Raw genomic sequence first — 23,403 nt, 5'->3', positions numbered from 1 at the left:
ATGACCAGGCTTTGTTCCTGGTCAATTTTATTCTCCCTGTCTCCGAATCCAATTGTTGTCTGCCCACGACCAAATCAGGAGCACAGCCTAAACATCAGGTATGCCAAATGCCACAGCTTAAATCCAGACCAGGAATAAGACCCCAATCCCCGTCCAGCACCGTTCCACCAAGTTCTCCTTGTCTTCATTGCTCCACTGAAATAATTTGAAGAATCGTGGACGAACATATCAATCCTGCTATAGTTGACACCCTGTCAATCACAACAATCTGCCAAGCGATAAATCGCTGTGAACTTTGTCCACTCCTCCCTTGTCATCTGTTGTGGAACAGTATTTGTTATGCACCACTGTTTATGCTGCTCCATCAGCAGGTTTTTCCCCAATAAACTTTACCCAGGGCATCGTAAATTCCAGCTCTACACCATTTCAACCCTCTTCTTGCCTTCAAAACCCGTCTGGAAGTCAATATCTCTCACAACGTGCTCATCAATCTCGCACTCTCTATACTTTTCCACTCGTGCTTGATGTCACGCTGTTTTAGCCTGCTCTATTATGTCTTCTAAGATGTCTGGATGTGTGTCGTGCTTTGTTCATGTCAGTTGCCATGGTTGTGCAGGTCACCATTTTCTGGCCACTCCATACTCTACGGTCTGGCTTAACCTGCTTATTTCCCCATTGCAGTGGAAAGTATGTTGGCAAAGTACATACCCAAAGAAATAGAGGAACCATCAGAAGTCCATTGATACTGGGCTTTCCTATAATTGCTGAAGCCCGCTTAGATCAGAGAACCTGTGCAATGGGATTTGTGTCATATATCTTTTTAAAATATATTTTAGCACTAATATCATTTGACACAATTACTTTAATATTATTGCCATGCCCAGTAGAACCATGTCAAATTCATATCTTTTAATATAGAATTTCACTAAGTGCGTAGCATTTTGCAAGTGACTTTTCTTTTAAAATGGACCTGACGAGCCGCAAATAATGGCCACCAAAGGTCATCTGCCCGGATCAGTGAATTTCTAAACAGCCATACAGTCTCGCAAGAACAAAGTGATATATTCCAGACTCAGACGTGGCAACTCCCCGTATCCTCAGACAATCCAAGAGGCAATCCTTAACTGAATGGGTCTTTCTGAAACAAAGTCAGTAATCAAGCAATAAGCCAGATAATGAATAATCACACTAATCCCCACATCATATTTGCGAAAGGGAAATGTGATAATGCACATGATTAACTAGCCATGTTGGTTTAGTTTTATTCTTTAACTGCTATCTGAAGAAAGTCACAACAGCAACAACAAAAAGGGCAGAAAAATCTATGCCTAAATAATTGGAGGCTGTAGCATGAGGTCTCCAAGCCTGTTCTATTTCGAATCCACTGGTGCTGCAAACTGACCTCGTGGTAGCGAGACGACAAGCAAACAAGTTTGTGGCCTGCAGAAATTCTATCTCTTCAAGAGAATCCTGACAGCCACTTCAGCACGTGACTCTGGCTGTTGAACTTAGTAAAGCTAAACTTCAGGAGTGAAGGCGTATTTTTCATAAGGTCTGCAACGTGTCTTTTCGGGAACGAGCCATGTGACTTATGAACTATTATTTTGAATATAAGCTGTAAAAGTGCACTATTCCTTTCAACTGTACTGTCCTCAAGTGTGTTTGTTTATGTTGCTGTGTGAGTGTGTGCCATAGCGTTAGATTTCATGGTGAGTTTTGAATGACAATCCAGATGTTGTGCATTCATGCAATGCAGTATATGTGAAGCGCAGTTATGGTCTTCAAACAGGAGCTGAAATGCTCACATGTAGCTTGTATATTCGAACAGGAATCACAAGAAAAATAATAATGTACAATTGACACATTGATGCACTGATAACAAAATGCTGCTAATGAGCCAATGTTGCAAATGATTTATCAATTGAGTATGTATAGCTGCATGTTCTAATAGTGATTAAGAGCAGCTGATACTAATTGTGGAAAGATAAGGGTACTTTTGGATGTACAAGTTTAAACCTGGAGAGGGATACAGGGAGCTGGACTCTCGAAGGGAAATGTAGTCTGCACTTATGCTGCATGGATTATTGTGAATAAACCTATGTGGAAGTAAGACCAGCCGCTGATTTATCCTTTGACAGATGCGCTTTTACCAAATTAACATAATGGTCCTGCATTTTGCACCTTCCCAGGATCAGATCTTGTAATTGTGATGTTTCATGCTCCTTTGTTGATCTCTGTCAGGGCGAGGGATTTGCCTGACTTCAGGCCGCGCAGGGCAGGTGAACTAAATATTCTATTAGGCTATGAGTTCCTCCTTCAGGGTAATTCAAACCAACAAGGAACCTACTCACCGCAAAGTAAAAATCTTCAATAATTGTACTTCATGTGTGGGATCGGCAGAAGGACGTGGGTATGCTTTTTCTGGAAGATTTGCCTTGAAGATATTTTGGAGGCTTTGTTGAATGCCAAGTTCGGAAGTGTAGAACTGATCCATCTTGATATTGTGAGAAATCGAACATAAAATCACATAAATATTTGGGAACAGCATATAAAATGAGGAGGGAAAATAGACCTTCTCGCGAAGGGAAGAGAAATTATTGAAACAGGAAGATGTTTGTACTGACACTGGATTGAATCTGATTCACCAGTGAATCCACGTCTTCGGGTTCTGTTTGTTGTAAATGTGAAATCTGTGACAGCTTTGCCATTACAGCCAACTGACATAGTCCCCGGGGTTAGAGGTTATTGATGCTGTGTTTAGGTAACCCAGAAGATACAATGATATCTGGGGCCAAAATTGTGTTACTTACTTTCCGTGGAAATCTGTAATCTGTTGTCAATCATTTCCAAAACTCTGAGTAAGAGCTGTGCTGCTAACAGCTTCCTCCATTAGCTACCAACTGGACACTTGAGCGACAGTTGCATCAACAAGACGGCAAGGTTGGCCCTCCCATTAGCCCGATCCCCCGCACACCCATTCTGCATTCCCCCTGTTTCTAGGATGTCTCTGCATGTAGTGGGAATAGAAGGTTCATCTAATTCTCAAGATTAAGCCTTGAATGCCACAAGGTTCGATACACAGCAACATAACTATCCATATTGTGCCCTCCCCTTTAAAACATGTAACGAAGCATTGATCAGGAATTGAAGAGCCTGGATCAGATCCAATGACCCTTCCTCTTGTCCATATATGATTCAACTCTGTCTATTTTCCTTGTTCACCTTATCATTAAAATGTATCTATTCGAAATTATCAGAGTCAATCATGAAGCTCGTGGCTTGTTTCAACAAATGGACCAACAATTTGTTATTCTTCCCCCAACTACACTGTGATTTGCCTCTTTCAATTATTCGTTCAAAGATTGAGGCCAGGATGAGATGAAAGTTACTCTGGATGAATGGCGGACAAACTGAAACTGTCTTCTTTCACTCCCGCAAAAAAAAAAACACATTTTTTGCATTGTTTCCATCAGATTTGGGCTGATGAAAGGCAACTAAAAATCGCAATACATAGATGCCATGAAAAGGCCTCGTTCAACAAGAGAGAATCTAACCACCTCCCTTTGATATTCACCATCGTGGTCCCTCCCCAATTACCACATTATTAATTTCATAGGCGTTACCTTTGATCAGAAATTTAACTGTGCCAGCCAAATAAATATTGTTGCTCCAGAGAAGATCAGATGCTGGGATGTATGCAACAAATAACTCACTGACTTTTACATCCGCAATCTACAAGGCATAAGTCAGGAATAATGGAATACACTCCACTTTCCTGGATCTGTGCCGCCGCCAACAAAACTCAAGCGCCTCAGGAGGATCCAAGCAAATGGGCTTGCTTGATGTGCCTCCGATGCACCATACTAACACGTAACTCCTTCCACCACCAGCACACAGTGGCTGCCGTGTGCACCATACATAACATCACACCGCAGGAAGTTACTAAATTTATTTCGACAGCTCATTTCAAGCACGAGACCGCTAACACCTAAAAGGATAAGGGCGGCAGATGCGTGGAAACATGAACACCTGAATGCTCCCTCCAAGACACAGACATCCTGAGTTGGAACGACATCGTCATTTCTTCATTATTGCTGGGTCTAAATCCTGGAACTTCCTTTCTAATTGTACTGCGGGTGTACCGAAAGCAGATGGTGTCCAGCGTTTCAGTAAGGCGGCTCTCCACCAAGTTCTCAAGAGATGCTAAAGATGGTTAACACATCCCAGCCTCGCCAGCAATGCCCACATCCAAGGAAGAAGGAAGGAACTGCCTTCACCTTGCAACCTCAGTCGAAGTCCAGATGTGTGTTACATTGATGCCGGTTCCGGTCCTGAGCTCAGCACATTCTCTACCGTTTATGAATAAGCGGTCTCCCAATTAACATGGTGATGAGGAGGAATTTCTTCTCTTGAAAGTGCCATCACATTTAGAATTCACTCACCCAGAAGTCAGTCGAGTGTGGGTCATTGAATATATTTAAGATGGCTTAGACTGACTTTTCATTTACGAGGGAGTGAAGACTTACTGTTGTATGGCAGGAAATTGGAATTACAGCCATGTTCAGATCAGCCATTATGGTATTGAATGGCAGAACATGATCGATGGGCTGAATGGCCTACTCCCACTTTTATTTCTAATGACCTTATCATCATATGTGAAACGAAATCTGTTGCAACTCTTGCACTTTCATGGAAAGGAGCTGCGGGCAAGCAAACCACATCTTCGATGTGATGGAAGCATGAATACAAATATTTTATCGCGATTTTAGTATGCATTGGCGAAAATGGAGGAGGATGATGTGTTGAAGCTGGAGGCGGTTGGAATGGAAAGTGAGAATAAGTGAATTAATATCATTGTTATGGAAGGTAGGGAAGGAGGTGAGGACAGTCACTCGGGTGATGGAACAGATAAAGCTGAGGCTACTGCAAAACCTATGTGAGGAATGCACGATTAATGTGAAATGAAGAGTCTGCGGAAGCTCTGGTATGAAAGATGGCATCGTTTAAACAAACAAAAGTCGATGAGGAAACTGAGAGAATGGAAGTTATTATTTATGCAAAGTGGAGTTGGAGGAATTGTGGTCAAGATAACTGTGAAAGTTGGTGGATCACGGTAAATATTGATGCAATGTCTGTCCACTTATATTGAGGGAGGAAATTCGTGGAAGAGAAGTGAGGAGTGACAGATGGACCGTTTTTTGGCGAGGGAGGTACAGATAGTTAAATGCAAATTTGATTAAATCTTCGAGCTCGATGTGAACAAGTGTTTGTCACAGCCACAATCATTGATGTATCGGATAAAGAGGTTGAAAAGGGAAACGGAGCAGCACGGACCGTGTGAGGGAGAGAACAATATTGACAATCCTGCCATTGTGTCCAGTTCAAGGCACCACACTTTGAGGAACAATGTTCCTTTATAGGGGTGTAGAAAATGTTCAAGAGAAAATTCCAGGGTGAAGAACAAAGAAGAAAGAAAATTACAGCACAGGAACAGGCCCTTCGGCCCTCCAAGACTGCGCCGATCCAGATCCTCTATCTAAACATGTCGCCTATTTTCCAAGGGTCTGTATCTCTTTTCTTCCTGCCCATTCATGTATCTGTCTAGATACATCTTAAAAGACTCCATCGTGCCCGCATCTACCACCTCCGCTGGCAACGCGTTCCAGGCACCCACCACCCTCTGCGTAAAGAACTTTCCACGCATATCCCCCCTAAACTTTTCCCCTTTCACTTTCAACTCGTGTCCTCTAGTAATTGAATCCCCCACTCTGGGAAAAAGCCTCTTGCTATCCACCCTGTCTATACCTCTCATGATTTTGTACTCCTCAATCAGGCCCCCCCTCAACCTCCGTCTTTCTAATGAAAATAATCCTAATCTACTCAACCTCTCTTCATAGCTAGCGCCCTCCATACCAGGCAACATCCTGGTGAACCTCCTCTGCACCGTCTCCAAAGCATCCACATCCTTTTGGTAATGTGGCGACCAGAACTGCACGCAGTATTCCAAATGTGGCCGAACCAAAGTCCTATACAACTGTCACATGACCTGCCAACTCTTGTACTCAATACCCCGTCCGATGAAGGAAAGCATGCCGTATGCCTTCTTGACCACTCTATTTACCTGCGTTGCCACCTTCAGGGAACAGTGGACCTGAACACCCAAATCTCTCTGGATATCAATTTTCCTCAGGACTTTTCCATTTACTGTATAGTTCACTCTTGAATTGGATCTTCCAAAATGCATCACCTCGCATTGAACTCCATCTGCCATTTCTCTGCCCAACTCTCCAATCTATCTATATTCTGCTGTATTCTCTGACAGTCCCCTTCACTATCTGCTACTCCACCAATCTTAGTGTCGTCTGCAAACTTGCTAATCAGTCCACCTATACTTTCCTCCAAATCATTAATATATATCACAAACAACAGTGGTCCCAGCACGGATCCCTGTGGAACACCACTGGTCACACGTCTCCATTTTGAGAAACTCCCCTCTACTGCTACTCTCTGTCTCCTGTTGCCCAGCCAGTTCTTTATCCATCTAGCTAGTACACCTTGGACCCCATGCGCCTTCACTTTCTCCATCAGCCTGCCATGGGGAACCTTATCAAACGCCTTACTGAAGTCCATGTATATGACATCGACAGCCCTTCCCTCATCAATCAACTTTGTCACTTCCTCAAAGAATTCTATTAAGTTGGTAAGACATGACCTTCCCTGCACAAAACCATTTTGCCTATCACTGATAAGCCCATTTTCTTCCAAATGGGAATAGATCCTATCCCTCAGTATCTTCTCCAGCAGCTTCCCTACCACTGACGTCAGGCTCACCGGTCTATAATTACCTGGATTATCCCTGCTACCCTTCTTAAACAAGGGGACAACATTAGCAATTCTCCAGTCCTCCGGGACCTCACCCGTGTTTAAGGATGCTGCAAAGATATCTGTTCAGGCCCCAGCTATTTCCTCTCTCGCTTCCCTCAGTAACCTGGGATAGATCCCATCCGGACCTGGGGACTTGTCCACCTTCATGCCCTTTAGAATACCCAACACTTCCTCCCTCCTTATGCCGACTTGACCTGGAGTAATCAAACATCTGTTCCTAACCTCAACATCCGTCATCTCCCTCTCCTCGGTGAATACTGATGCAAAGTACTCGTTTAGAATCTCACCCATTTTCTCTGACTCCAAGCATAACATTCCTCCTTTGTCCTTTAGTGGGCCAATCCTTTCTCTGGTTACCCTCTTTCTCCTTATATATGAATAAAAGGCTTTGGGATTTTCTTTCACCCTGTTTGCTAAAGATATTTCATGACCTCTTTTAGCCCTCTTTATGCCTCGTTTCAGATTGGTCCTACATTCCCGATATTCTTTCAAAGCTTCGTCTTTCATCAGCCGCCTAGACCTTATGTATGCTTCCTTTTTCCTCTTAGCTAGTCTCACAATTTCACCTGTCATCCATGGTTCCCTAATCTTGCCATTTCTATCCCTCATTTTCACAGGGACATGTCTCTCCTGCGCGCTAATCAACCTCTCTTTAAAAGCCTCCCACATATCACATGTGGATTTACCTTCAAACAGCTGCTCCCAATGTACATTCCCCAGCTCCTGCCGAATTTCGGTATAGTTGGCCTTCCCCCAATTTAGCACTCTTCCTTTCGGACCACTCTCGTCTTTGTCCATGAGTATTTTAAAGCTTACGGAATTGTGATCACTATTCCCAAAGTAGTCTCCTACTGAAACTTCAACCACCTGGCCGGGCTCATTCCCCAACACCAGGTCCAGTATGGCCCCTTCCCGAGTTGGACTATTTACATACTGCTCTAGAAAACCCTCCTGGATGCTCCTTACAAATTCTGCTCCATCTAGTCCTCTATCACTAAGTGAATCCCAGTCAATGTTGGGAAAATTAAAATCTCCTTTCACCACCACCCTGTTGCTCCTACATCTTTCCATAATCTGTTTACATATTTGTACCTCTATCTCACGCTCGCTGTTGGGAGGCCTGTAGTACAGCCCCAACATTGTTACCGCACCCTTCCTATTTCTGAGTTCTGTCCATATTGCCTCACTGCTCGAGTCCTCCATAGTGCCCTCCTTCAGCACAGCTGTGATATCCTCTTCGACCAGTAATGCAACTCCTCCACCCCTTTTACCTCCATCTCTATCCCGCCTGAAGCATCGATATCCTGGGATATATAGTTGCCAATCATGCCCTTCCCTCAACCAAGTCTCAGTAATAGCAATAACATCATACTCCCAGGTACTAATCCAAGCCCTAAGTTCATCTGCCTTACCTACTACACTTCTTGTATTGAAACAAATGCACCTCAGACCACCAGTCCCTTTACATTCATCATCTGCTCCCTGCCTGCTCTTCCCCTTAGTCACACTGACTTCATTATCTAGTTCCTTACAGGCTTTTGTTACTACCTCCTTACTGTCAACTGACCTCCTCAATTGCTTCCCATCCCCCTGCCACATTAGTTTAAACCCTCCCCAACAGCGTTAGCAAAAGCACCCCCAAGGACATTGGTTCCAGTCCGTCCCAGGTGTAGACCGTCCAATTTGTAATAGTCCCACCTCCCCCAGAACCGGGCGCAATGTCCCAAAAATCTGAACCCCTCCTTCCTGCACCATCTCTCAAGCCACGCATTCATCCTGACTATTCTTTCATTTTTACTCTGACTATCACGTGGCACTGGTAGCACTCCTGAGATTACTACCTCTGAGGTCCTACTTTTTAATTTGGCTCCTAACTCCCTAAACTCTGCTTGCAGGACCTCATCCCGTTTTTTACCTATATCATTGGTGCCTATGTGCACAACGACAACTGGCTGTTCACCCTCCCCCTTTAGAATGTTCTGCAGCCGATCTGAGACATCCCTGACCCGTGCACCTGGGAGGCGACATATCATTCGGGAGTCTCGTTTTCGACCACAGAACCGCCTATCTACTCCCCTTACAATCGAATCCCTTACGACTATAGCACTTCCAATCTTTTTCCCGCCCTTCTGAACAGCAGAGCCAGCCACGGTGCCATGAACCTGGCTACTGCTGCCTTCCGCTGGTGAGCCATCTCCCTCAACAGTATCCAAAACGGTATACTTGTTTTGGAGGGAGATGACCACAGGGGACTCCTGCGCTGCCTTCCTGCTCTTTCTCTGCCTTTTGGTCACCCATTCTCTTTCTCCCTCAGCAATCCTAATCTGCGGTGTGACCAATTCACTAAACGTGCTATCCACGACCTCCTCAGCATCGCGCATGCTCCAAAGTGTGTCCATCCGCAGCTCGAGAGCAGTCATGTGGTCTAACAAGAGCTTCAGTTGGACACACTTCCTGCACGTGAAGGAGTCAGGGACATCAGCCATGTCCCTGAGCTCCCACATTGAGCAAGAGGAGCATGGCACGGGTCTGAGATCTCCTGCCATTTTTAATCTTAATCTTAACTTAGTTAAATGAAAAAGGAACGAAATGTTTTTACCAATCACGATAAAACCAGAGAAATAGAAAGATCCTTACCTTATATACACCCCACCGAGTCCTTTTTTTGGTTAGAGGAGGAGGGCGGGTGGGAGACACTACAAGTGTGGTGTCTCGGGTTCAGAAACCGCCCAAGTATATAGTGTTTTAATTACCCAGCAGCCCCCTGGCCTCCGCCGAAAACAAAAGGAAATTAAGTTTACTTTCAAACTGACCTTCCCAGCTGCTCACTCGCTCGCACTCTGCTCCCGAAAAAGCTGCTGCAATGAAAGGGCAGATGTTTTATGCCAATCAATTAGAGAATCGGGGTTGTTCTCCTTAAAGAGGAAATTGAGAGAGAGTTTGACAAAGTTGTTCCAAACCATGGGCTGTTTCAACAGAGCAGATAGAGAGAAACTGCTCTCATTGGAAAACCTGGCCAAAACCAAATGACACAGGTTCAAGGGACTGGCAAAAGAATCAATCGCGACATGAGGGAAAACGTATGTTTCCAAAGCACGTGTTTAGGATATGAAATGAACTGCCTGAGAGTGTGGTGAAGCCAGAATCAATCAGAAGCGAACTGAATGAACAACTGAAGAGAAAAACAATGCAGGTCAGTGAGGAGGAGATGTCGGAGTGAGATGAGCTGAGCTGCCCGTGCAGAGATGCCGACATGGTCAAGCCAGACGAAATGGCCAACTGCTGTGTTGCAACCATTCTGCACTCCTTTTTATATGAATATATGAATTTTTGAACGGAATTGCACAGATAAAGAGAGCGTCCAAAGTATAGACGAACATCCATGATAGGCTTCTCTGACGTTAGGAATTAAATTTCTGAATAGTCATGCAGACTGGAGACCATCACGAAAAGAACATTTTCTAGGTCTTCCTTTAATTTTGTTTAACCCAGCTTCCAGTAATGATTAGTTGCTTATTGTGATCAGATTTGTCCAGTCTAGGGGGTGGGGATGGGGATGGGGATGGGTCCAATTCAATTTTAGTGGAAAATATATTCCATCAACAGGGAATTAACACAGCTGTCGTAATCTGTTTGTTCAAAGATTACGAAAAACTGCTTGAACAATTTGGCAACCTCAGTATTCCCATGGAGATCCGGAGGGTATAAAGTTAATGCACTGGGAATGTGTCACCACAGAATTTATTTCAGAGATATTACCTGCAGCCCGAACAGACCGATCACTCCAAGCAAAAAATGCACCGACCAATTCAATGGGTCAGGAACATATTCTATGTGATCCTTGCTGTAATTGGCGTTCCTGGTTAGTATCTATAACCAATGAGGTTTTGTAAATCTGTGTATGAGCTGGTTTCTTCCATTACCATGGGAATAATAATATTACATGCGATCGAACGGAAACAGTTACACAGACACACACTCACTAATATAATTGCATTAATTTTCTGAATTATCTGTGCAGTTTTAATCTGTTGTCTCAACTGTTTCCAGATCAAGACACTCTGCATTGTAAAGTTATTGAATTATGTGGAATGTTGTGTTCTGTAGAATCACAGCTCAAAGCAGGAAAATCTCAGAGGGAAAGGATTACTGCAATTATCTGTTAATGTAGTACTGCAGTGTGTGTGTGCAATAAATGGAGTGGAGCACCTGACTTCAGCGATCATGTACAACTGGGAGTCTCTGTCATCTAGAATTGCACTGATTGTGGCTGACTAACTGGTGTGGACAATGTAACACGAGGGACCATGTAATTCCTGGAGTATCTGTCATTGTATTCAGTGCGGGTCCTCATCTTACTCTAATTCTAAGTAGAGTTGTTGACAGCACCATCTTAATTTCCTTCCCGAGCACAGTCCTGAGAAGCGTTTGGTCACAAGTGCAACGCAATAATAAATAATCCTCTTCAATATTACGAAAAACATGATGACTATGACATGTTAATAGACAACTTATTGATTTTGCAACACAGAATCTGGGCATTCGGTACAACTAGATTTGGACTGTCTTCCTGCTCTGCACGAGCATCTCTTCATTCCAGCTCATTTATCCTATCAGCATATCATTGCAATCCTGTCTCCATCATGTACTACCCTCGCTTCTTCTTATTTTTTCTTCCATTGTAACTACTCCAAGAGGTCTCACTTCCATGTTCTCAGCAGTGCAAGTAAATCTGTCTCTCTTGAATTGCATCGCGCATTTATTGATGACCATCTTATTTTGAAGAAATGCCGAACTGGTCACCAGCAAAAGTGGGAATATTAGGTCCACGTTTTCCCTCTCTAACCATTTTTTAAATTTTAAAGGCCTCTATTAGTTCAACAATCATCCTTTTCTTCTCGACATAATAGATCCGCAACATATCCCAATAATTATAATCTCCCAGTTATGGGATTATTTCTGTGAAAAATACGTGCACCTGCTGGTTACCCTGGATATTTTTATCATGTGTAGTCCAGAGGAGTACACATTATTCACGTGTTCAATCACCACCTTTCTAATACGTTATTATGACACTTTTCTTTTAATGATATTGATGTAGAAATGAAAGCCCATGCTCTGATCACATTTGCATTGACTCAGTAAATTCCTTTTTCAATTTAACTCATTTAGACATCAGAGGGCGTGGTCAAAGACGTAAGAATGTCTCCTATCCGAGGGACTGGTTCGAATCAGGGAGGAATTTCTTCGACCCCAGGGAGTGGTTCGAGTCCGGGATGGGTTCCTACACCGGGAGTGGTTGGAGACGCGGTGCAGTTCTCCAGTCTACCCATTCCTGGGCTCCTCATTGTTATATTTAACTAGTTTACCAGCGTCCGGTGAGCGGGGTGCTGTCCCTCCCCGTTCAGGATTTGTTAAATCTGTAAGTGCTGGGATTGGAGGCAGGTTAATGTTATGGAGCCGATCTGACCCGATCCAAACCCACACGGTTTCGGTGGTAAAATCCTTCCTGCCAGGGTTGTGGAGCGGAGAATGTTTTTCAGTAATTTACAGCCACTTTTCCCTTCTCTCCTTTACAGTTAATTTGGTCTCAATTGTGATCCTGTCCAAGGGAAATTGTGGACTCTCCAGCTGCACCACCCGTTACCTTGTGGCCATGTCAACGGCGGATCTACTGGTCATTATCACTGAGATCATACTCCAGATTATTATTTCCCATTAAATTTCCTGGATCTCACCTTTGTGTGTCGCTCTCTCTATGTCCTGATCCGTGCAGCCATTGACTGTTCGGTTTGGTTCACCATCGCTTTCACATTTGATCGATTTGTCGCCATTTGTTGCCAGAAACTGCAATCGAAATATTGCACCAGGAAAACTGCGATTGTGGTTCGAGCAACAATCAGCATTTTGCTCTGTATAAAAAATACTCCCATCTACTTTAGATATAAACCTAGACGGATAATCGACAATGTAGAATGGCGTTGCTCCAATAAGCGAAGTTATTTTACTGACCCTCGATGGATTGGATTTAGAATGTTTGAAAAAGCTTTAACACCATTGTTGCCATTCATTTTAATTCTGTTGCTGAACGCTCTGACGTTCAGACACATTTTAGTGACCAGTCGAGTTCGTCAGAGACTGAGGGGTCAGAGCAAGAAAGATAATCACCGTGACTCTGAAATGGAGAGAAGAAGGAAGTCTCTGATTTTACTCTTCACCATATCTGGCAGCTTCATATTTCTGTGGTTGGTGTATGTGTTATATATTTTTCGTATTGATCATTTCTTAGATGATGATTCTTATTATATCTTTGAAAATGTAGCATATATGCTGCGAAATTTAAGTTGCTGTACGAACACATTTATCAATGTGGCCATTCAGTCCGAGTTCAGAGAGCAGTTAAAGAGCGCAGTGAAATATCCAGTTACATCAATTATTAAATTAATTAATAAGGAAAGCAACTGAGACCAGCTTAAAGATCCAGTGGTTTATGGACAAGAGGTGACCGCTGGAGGTCCAGACGAAAATGGCCTGCAGCAGTAAAGACAAACACTAGAGCTGTTAGTGACGGGAAGTGGGGTCGAGAGCAAGAGGATGGGAAGTAAATTAGCAGGAATCAAAAAAGATAACGAGCAGTGAGCAAATGGAAAGAGATGACCTTCGTAAAGGTGTCAGGAGGAGAGTGATTGCGCTCCCTAATGAACTGATGTGAAAGAAGCTTGAACTGGTTATGACACCTGTCATTAAACAAGAACCATGCAGTTTAATAAGTATGCTAACTGACTTGATCAATTAGCTATATCTGGAGAAGAAAACATTTATATTTAAAAACAACATTGCTTCCTGATATTCCACGAGGCCCATTTATTCTTAATTGCTTTGGCATCTTGGGAATGTTGAGGTGAATTGTCTACGATAGTTGGCATTGTTGATAAGAAGATGAAACATTGATTGTCCAAATGCTTTGTATCTGCAAGGATGTGTTATTTGTTCACACAGTGAAATGCTTACTCTAGGAGCCTAGTAAATAAGAGATGGACATGCTTTTAGCGTACTCCAATGTAATTACAGAAGTGCAATGACGGCAGTTGAACCACACGGTAAACTAATGGAAGAGGTAATTCAAAGGAATCAGAAGCGCAAAAGATGGAAACTCAGAGTCTTTGCTGGTACAGTTTACAATGGTGTCTGTGCTGTAATTATTCTGAAACACAGTTCAACGTAATGTCAATTCAGTGACAGCAAAACAAAGGCATCGCCTGTGCTGGCAACATTCAAGGAATCCTGGTCTTGAAGGATAAGAAACGTCCATGTTGTCGTCAGTGCATTTTTGTTAAGTATTTATAACATCTTGCTTAATTAATTATACTGGGTTCATAACTAGCCATTATTTGTAACATGCTAGGTCACGTACAATTGAGAACACCGTTGTAATAAATTGAAAATTAAAAGGAACTGAGAATTTATAAATAAAAGTGTTTGAGCCTCAAAACCCCAAAAGATACAATGGTGAACCTTGTGGCCTGACGTTGGAAAGGCTAAAACGAAATGACTAGTTGTGTCGTTGAGTGGAATCTTGCTCTGATTAGTCTGACCAACTTGTTTCATTCAAGGAAGGGAATCCTTAAGGGGAACAACCAGACAGAGATCCGCAAGACCTGTGAATAAGATATCATTTGAATTATGAGTTAAAAAATTGGCCAAAAACTTAGAACGAATATCAGTGCAAAAGAGGAACAATTTAGCATTTTAAGCAGCCAAGAATCATAGACTCATAGAAACATAAAATGTTTAAGGCACAGAAAGAGGCCTCTTTGACCCATCGTGTCTGTGCCAGCTGGTAAAGGATCCACCTATTCCAATCCCACCTTCCAGCATTTGGCACTTAGTTCTGAAGATTATGGCCGTTAAGGTGCATATCCAGACTCCCTTTCAATGAGTTGAGAGTCTCTGCCTCATCTACCCTTTTGGACAGTGAGATCCAGATCCCCACTACCCTCTGGGTGACAAACGTTTTTCCTCATCTCCCCACTATTTTTCCATCAATCAGTTTGAAGCTATGCCCCCTCGTCACTGACCTCCCTGATAAGGCAAATAGATCATTCGCCTCCACTCTATCCAGGCTGCTCAAGATTTTGTACATTTCAGTCAGATCTCCCCTCAGCCTGCGCTGCAACAAGGAGAATAACCCCAACTTATCCAATATTTCCTCCGACTTGCATTTTTCCAGAATTATCAACATCATCGTAAATCTCCTCTGTACCCTCTCCAGTGCAGAGAGAACTGCTCACAGTACTCAAGTTGTGGCCTAACCAATCAGTTAGCACTTTCCAGCATAACCTCCCTGTTCTTATATTCCATATCACAGCTAATAAAATAAAATATTCCCGATGCTGTCTGAACCAGCTTATCGACCTGCCCAGATACCTTCAGGGATCTGTGGAAATTGTCTCCAAGGTTCCTCACTTCCTCTACACTTCTCAGTATTTTCTCATTTATCTTGTACTCCTTTGCCTTGTTTGACCTCCCAAAATGCATCAGCTCGCATTTCTCTCGCTGGAATTCCATTTGTGGTATCTGGCCAGGACATCAATAACTTCCCGCAGCCGACAGCTATCCTCCTTGCTATCTACCAAACAGATAATCTTCGTCTGGTCTGCAAGCTTCTTGATCATGCCCCCTACATTTCCATCAAAATCGTTAAGATATACCGCAAAACGCAGGGGACCCAGTACTGAATTTCACTGAATACCACTGGAAACAGCCCTCCAGTCATTAAGACATCCTTCAACAATTACGCTTTGTTTCCTGCCACTTAGCAAATTTAGTATCCACCATGCTGCATTTCTCCGTATCCCATGGGGACTTTTTTTCCAGTCTGCCATGTGGAACCTTGTCAAAAGCCTTGCTCAATTCAGCTGTTCTCCCCTCATTTAGCTTCTTTGTTACTGCTTCAAAAATGCGATCAAGTTGCTCAAACAAGATCTTCCCTTAACAGATCGAAACTGACTATCTTTGATTTACCTGTGCCTATTTAAGTGACAGTTTATCCTGTCTCTCTGAATAGATTGCAATAATTTGTCCTCTACTGAGGTTAGGCATGTCTGGCCTGTATTTCAGTTTAACCTTCACTCCCATTTTAATCAGAGATACAACGTTAGCAATTCTCCAATCCTCAAGCACCGCACCCCTGTATCCAGAGGGGACCACGGTGCTGAGGACGCCGTGGATAGCATGTTTAGCGAACAAATGGCTGCATCGGCAGAAAAGAGATGTCTTTCCACCAGGAGGAGTATTAGGCGGAGGCAGGCAGAACTGGAGTCCCCTGTAGACATCCCCCTCTCAAACTGATATACCGCATTCGATACTGTTGGGGGTGGGTGTGGAATTGGTGAGAAGGGTGTGGGGAGGGGATGACCACATAGGGGAAAGCAGCAACAGCCAAGGTCGTGGCACCACAGATGGTTCTGCTGTGCAGCAGGGCAAGAAAAAGACTGGGAAATCCACAGTGACAGGCGAGTAAATTGTAAGGGGTGCAGACAGGCGTTTCTGTGGCCGAAAACGAGGCTCCAGGATAATGTGTTGCCTCCGTGGTGCACGGGTCAAGGATGTCTCTGACTGGCTTTTTCAAGGACAAATCATGTGGTCCCTTAAGCATTCTCCCTCGTTCAAAAGTGGTTTGAATTGGGTTGAACATGTTTTTATTTGTCCTTTGCTTTGAAAAAGAGAACTAGATGTCACTACATCCAGAGAACGTTTGCTTCACAACTGTAAAACTAGTAGAGCTGACCCTTTCTGCGAGCAACATAACAATCTGCTGAATGGTATTTTGTGTGTGTATATATATATATATATATGTGTGTGTGTGTGTGTATATAGTAATTTAGAAACAGTAATTACTGTTTCTAAATTACCACATATATGTACTGAATGAAAACATCTGGCTCCAAGCCGAATGGACCTTGTGTTCCTTGTTTCTCGAAATAGGTGGAACATTTGGTCACAGAGATCAATCAACTCCAGCATCTTAAACATTTGCAACATTTATGATAGCATGGTAATATTGTGATCTGAAGGCTTGGCCTTTTTTAAAAAGTCAGGAATTGGTATTAATTTATTCACACATTTGTTTGTATTTGTTATCTTTCTGGAGAAAGTCTTTGTAATTATTTGCAGACATCTTCCATAACAACTGTAGACACTACTTTCTCTGATAAATTCATCTGAAACCACGGAACATGGAAATAATTGTTTATGACATTTAAATCAATAATAAAAAAATTAATATAGTTGCTATTCCAAGCACTCAAAAGGAAATTTACCTGAGATTAAAGAGATATAAACATAAATAATTTTCAAAAAAGTTAATGGAAACACTGTCTTGGTGGTTGCTGAGTATTGAGGAAAACCTTTTTTTAAGATAAATAAATGAAAGATATTGTCAACTGATGTCACCATTACTTGAATTTGGGAAACTTAGATTTTTTTAAAAAATCAGTACAATTCGGTGCATTTCCTATCAACAGTAAAGGGGTATCTGAGGTAAATAATAAGCCAGCGTGCAGAATCTGTTGTTTTAATTGTATGTACTTACATGATAATAGTTTAGGAATTAACAGCACTCCTGTGAAAGGATAATTACTGTCATCGAGTGAGGTGATCTGCAGGTGTGGTGACAGTCTTCAATCTGAGGAGTGTCAATGAAGTTTTAACAGATAATAACATTCTTCATCATCAGAAGTCATTTGGGGTTATGATATTTTAGAAGGTAAGAAAATGTAAAATTTGTGCAGATCGCACCATTCATGCGCTAGAGAATAGAAAAAGTGGTCAACAACAAGAATGAGATTAAGGCGGAGGCAGATTTCGTCCTGTGGGGAATTGGAGGTTCTTGGAATGGTGTTTTGATATGACTAACTTTATTTAATCCTCATAATAATTAATGAGTGGACTCATTAAGAAAGGAATCAGTCAATTTCATACTTTATGAATGACAACATAATTTATAAATGTTTTGTAACTTTTCCTTGGATTCACAATTAAACATCTATCTTCAATATAAATGTGCTAAGGATCGGGTAAAATCAGTTGACCAGCATTTATCTTTAAATAGGCAACTATTTTGTAGCAACTTGCAATAAGTCATTCGAATTATAAGAGAATCCAGTTTCTGTTTCAACATAGCTTATATCAAGCAGATAGGAGAGAAAATATTTGAGTATCACCACTGGGAATTAGAAGTGCAACAACAGCTGAGACAACGACAAATCAATTGGAGGAATGAAATGAACACAACATGGTAAGGAATGTTGTTTCTTGAAACAAAAAAAAGCATTTTAAATGTTGTATTGGATAATAAAGTTTATTCAATGCTCAACAGTTGGCGAGTAACAGTTGTTACAGAATAACTCCAAATAGCTGGGTTGGTAACTAAAGGTAAAGTGAAAGGTCTACAGTTTTTTTTATGTAGTCGGATGTTTTGTTCAGGGACTCAAGGTCCTTAGAATTTGAATTTTTAGAATTAGAACATTACAGCGCAGTACAGGCCCTTCGGCCCTCGATGTTGCGCCGACCATCTGACCTACACTATTCCATTTTCATCCATATGTCTATCCAATGACCACTTAAATGCCCTTAAAGTTGGCGAGTCTACTACTGTTGCAGGCAGGGCGTTCCACGCCCGTACTACTCTCTGCGTAAAGAAAATACCTCTGACATCTGTCCTATATCTTTCACCCCTCAACTTAAAGCTATGTCCCCTCGTGTTTGCCATCATCATCCGAGGAAAAAGACTCTCACTATCCACCCTATCTAACCCTCTGATTATCTTGTATGTCTCTATTAAATCACCTCTCCTCCTCCTTCTCTCCAACGAAAACAACCCCAAGTCCCTCAGCCTTTCCTCGTAAGACCTTCCCTCCATACCAGGCAACATCCTAGTAAATCTCCTCTGCACCCTTTCCAAAGCTTCCACGTCCTTCCTATAATGCGGTGACCAGAACTGCACGCAATACTCAAGGTGCGGCCTCACCAGTGTTTTGTACAGCTGCATCATTTCCTCGTGGCTCCGAAACTCGATCCCCCTACTAATAAAAGCTAACACACCATATGCCTTCTTAACAGCCCTATTAACCTGGGTAGCAACTTTCAGGGATTTATGTACCTGGACACCAAGATCTCTCTGCTCATCTACAATACCAAGAATCTTCCCATTAGCCCAGTACTCTGCATTGCTGTTACTCCTTCCAAAGTGAATCACCTCACACTTCTCCGTATTAAATTCCATTTGGCATCTCTCAGCCCAGCTCTGCAGCCTATCTATGTCCCTCTGTACCCTACAACACCCTTCGACACTATCCACAACTCCACCGACCTTCGTGTCATCCGCAAATTTACTAACCCACCCTTCTACACTCTCATCCAGGTCATTTATAAAAATGACAAACAGCAGTGGCCCCAAAACAGAACCTTGCGGTACACCACTAGTAACTAAACTCCAGGATGAACATTTGCCATCAACCACCACCCTCTGTCTTCTTTCAGCTAGCCAATTTCTGATCCAAAGCTCTAAATCACCTTCAACCCCAAACTTCCGTATTTTCTGCAATAGCCTACCGTGGGGAACCTTGTCAAACGCCTTACTGAAATACATATACACCACATCCACGGCTTTACCCTCATCCACCTGTTTGCTCACCTTCTCGAAAAACTCAATAAGGTTTGTGAGGCACGACCTACCTTTCACAAAACCGTGCTGACTGTCGCAAATGAACTTATTCTTTTCAAGATGATTATAAATCCTATCTCTTATAACCTTTTCCAACATTTTACCCACAACCGAAGTAAGGCTCACAGGTCTATAATTACCAGGGCTGTCTCTACTCCCCTTCTTGAACAAGGGGACAACATTTGCTATCCTCCAGTCTTCCGGCACTACTCCTGTCGACAATGACGACATAAAGATCAACAACAACGGCTCTGCAATCTCCTCCCTGGCTTCCCAGAGAATCCTAGGATAAATCCCATCTGGCCCAGGGGACTTATCTATTTTCACTCTTTCCAAAATTGCTAACACCTCCTCCTTGTGAATCTCAATCCCATCTAGCCTAGTAGGCTGTATCTCAGTAACCTCCTCGACAACATTTTCTTTCTCTACTGTAAATACTGACGAAAAATATTCATTTAATGCTTCCCCTATCTCCTCTGATTCCGCACACAACTTCCCACTACTATCCTTGATTGGCCCTATTCTAACTCTTATCATTCTTTTATTCCTGATATACCTATAGAAAGCCTTAGGGTTTTCTTTGATCCTATCCGCCAATGACTTCTCGTGTCCTCTCCTTGCTCTTCTTCGCCCTCCCTTTAGATCCTTCCTGGCTAGCTTGTAACTCTCAAGCGCTCTAACTGAGCCTTCACGTCTCATCCTAACATAAGCCGCCCTCTTCCTCTTGACAAGCGCTTCAACGTCTTGAGTAAACCACGGCTCCCTCGCTCGACAACTTCCTCCCTGCCTGACAGGTACATACTTATCAAGGACACGCAGTAGCTGCTCCTTGAATAAGCTCCACATTTCGTTTGTGCCCATCCCCTGCAGTTTCCTTCCCCATCCTACACATCCTAAATCTTGCCTAATCGCATCATAATTTCCTTTCCCCCAGCTATAATTCTTGCCCTGCGGTATATACCTGTCCCTGCCCATCGCTATGGTAAACCTAACCGAATTGTGATCACTATCGCCAACGTGCTCACCTACATCTAAATCGAACACCTGGCCGGGTTCATTACCCAGTACCAAATCCAATGTGGCATCGCCCCTGGTTGGCCTGTCCACATACTGTGTCAGAAAACCCTCCTGCACACACTGGACAAAAACAGACCCATCTAAAGTACTCGAACTATAGCATTTCCAGTCAATATTTGGAAAGTTAAAGTCCCCCATAACCACTGCCCTGTTACTCTCGCTCCTGTCGAGAATCATCTTCGCTATCCTTTCCTCTACATCTCTGGAACTATTCGGAGGTCTATAGAAAACTCCCAACAGGGTGACCTCTCCTCTCCTGTTTCTGACGTTAGTTAATATAATATATGTTTTGGGTAATTTAAGGGGATAAATAAAGAGTAACTCATGACAGAGCAGCTCGGCAACGTGGTGTGCGCCTCCTGTGCAATTTGTGATGTCACGGACACTTGCAGTGCCCAGGGAGAACACGTGTGCAGGAAGTGTTTCCAGCTGCAGCGACTCGAAATCGGCGTTTCGGATCTGGAGCAGCGGCTGGGGACACAGTGGAGCATCCGGGAGGCTGAGGTCATCGTGGATAGCACGGACAGGGAGGTGGTCACACCGCAGGTAAAGACTGCTCATGAAGAAAGGACATCGGTGGCCACCAGGCGGAGTAGAAGAACTAGGCAGGTTGTACAGGAGTCCCTTTGTTCCATCTCCATATCTATATTCCGCTTTGGACACTGTTGGAGGCGATAGTTCCTCAGAGGAACGCGGCAAGAGTCAAGTCTGTGACACCACGGGTGGCTCAGCTTCACTGGAGGGGAGGAAATGGAGTGCGGGAACTATAGTGATAGGGGATTTTATCGTAAGGCGTATAGACAGGCGTCAATGTGGCCGCAAACGTGATTCCAGAATAGGTATGTTGCCTGCCTGGTGCTAGGGTCAAGGATATCATGGAGCGGTTGCAGGACATTCTGAAAGGGAGGGTGAACATTCAGAGGTTGTGGTGCACATTCGAACCAATGACATAGGTAGAAAGAGGGTTGACGTCCTGCAACACGTGCTTCGGGTGCTAGGCAGAAGATTAAAAAGCAAGACTTCAAACGTTCGATTCTCTGGATTACTCCTGGTGCAACGCGCGAGTGAGTAGAGGAATAGGAGGATAGAGCAGATGAAAGTATGGATGAGGAGATGGTGCAGGAGGGAGGGCTTTAGTTTCCTTGATCACTGGGTCTGTTTCTGGCAATGGTGGGACCTGTAAGGCTGATGAATTGAGGGCGCTGTTTCGCACATATTATTGCTATCACTGTAGTTCTGAGGTTAGCTTTGTCTCTTTCTCCACATTTTTAGTTTAGTTTAGTTTAGAGATACAGCACTGAAACAGGCCCTTCGGCCCACCGAGTCTGTGCCGACCATCAACCACCCATTTATACCAATCGTACACTAATCCCATATTCCTACCACCTACCTATATTAGGGGCAATGTATAATGGCCAATTTACCTACCAACCTGCAAGTCATTTGGCTTGAGGGAGGAAACCAGAGCACATTCTTTCCCTGTGTCTCTATCTGCCCCCATGCTTTCTCTTCTCTGCCTCTGTTTCACACTCGCCTTCTCCATTTAAACCTTTAATAAATAAAAAAAAATGCCACACACAGCAATATGATTTTTCGTTATTTGAAATGGTGAGGCAGATTCAGCAGCTTGTTCTCAGTTTAAAGAGGGAGTTTCGCCCTTTTGGGGGACTGAAGTCTGGCTATTTTCAAATTGCTGCTTATGGGATCTTGCAGTATATCCAGTGCTCTGCAGCATTTACTGCATGACAACAATGAAGAAACTTTAAAATTCAGCTTCCTGAGCGTCAGAGTGTGGATTTCGTTTTTTTTCCAAGAATTTTACAACAATTACAAGAGCTGAATGTAAAGCTGTATAAAGGCTTGTTATACGTTTAAATATGGATTTTGCCATTTTCTGAGGACTGTGATGGGATATCTGGCCATTATCACATTGTGGGATCATCCTGTGCATACAATCGCTGCATCAATTCCTACATTACAGATGAGGCGGAAACAGATGGAGAGAAAAAGAGGGAGAGTGAGAAACTGGAGGTGGCAGGTTCAACGCAGAGAGAGAGACAGGCGGAGGGTGGGTGAAGGAGGGAAGGCAGAGAAAGATGAAGAAAGACAGAGAGTGAGAGATAGAGAAAGAAATCAACACTTAAAACCTTGGTCAACTGAATTTTGAAGTGTCACCATTGCTGGGATCTTGCTGTGCACAGCTTGCCTGCAGAATTCCCTGCATTGGAACAGTGAATGCATTTTGGAAGTGAATTCATTGCGTGTAAAGCTCTCCTGAAGGCCTGGAATTAAAGTCCTGAGTTTGAAGCCGGTATAACTCCCCAATAATGCTGGTGTTTTGGGCAGTGCCGTGAATGACCAGGTGGAAAGAAATGTTCAGCAGCCATTTGAATTGAGAGTGTGGTTCTGAGAGTGGATTTCTTTGGATATCTGCCTCTCTCTCTCTCTCTCTCTGTCTCTCCATCTGTCTCTCTGAATGAGAGTAACAGGAGGGAGAGAGATGGAGGATAGTGAGGGAAACATGGAGGGAATAGAGGGGGTGAGAGGCGTATCACACTGCTGTTTGTGGGATATTGCTATGCACAAACGCCATACAGCATTTCCAATATTGCAGCAGTGACAGCCAATTTAAAAATTAATTAATTTGATTGCCAAAGACTTCTGTGAATCAGCAATGAAATGGCTGAAATGTGAAGGTTTGTAAAGTTTTGTTA

This window comes from Heterodontus francisci, unplaced genomic scaffold, assembly GCF_036365525.1.
Source record: "Heterodontus francisci isolate sHetFra1 unplaced genomic scaffold, sHetFra1.hap1 HAP1_SCAFFOLD_261, whole genome shotgun sequence".
In the NCBI taxonomy this organism is placed as follows: Eukaryota; Metazoa; Chordata; class Chondrichthyes; order Heterodontiformes; family Heterodontidae; genus Heterodontus; species Heterodontus francisci.
This window is presented reverse-complemented; position numbering follows the sequence as displayed.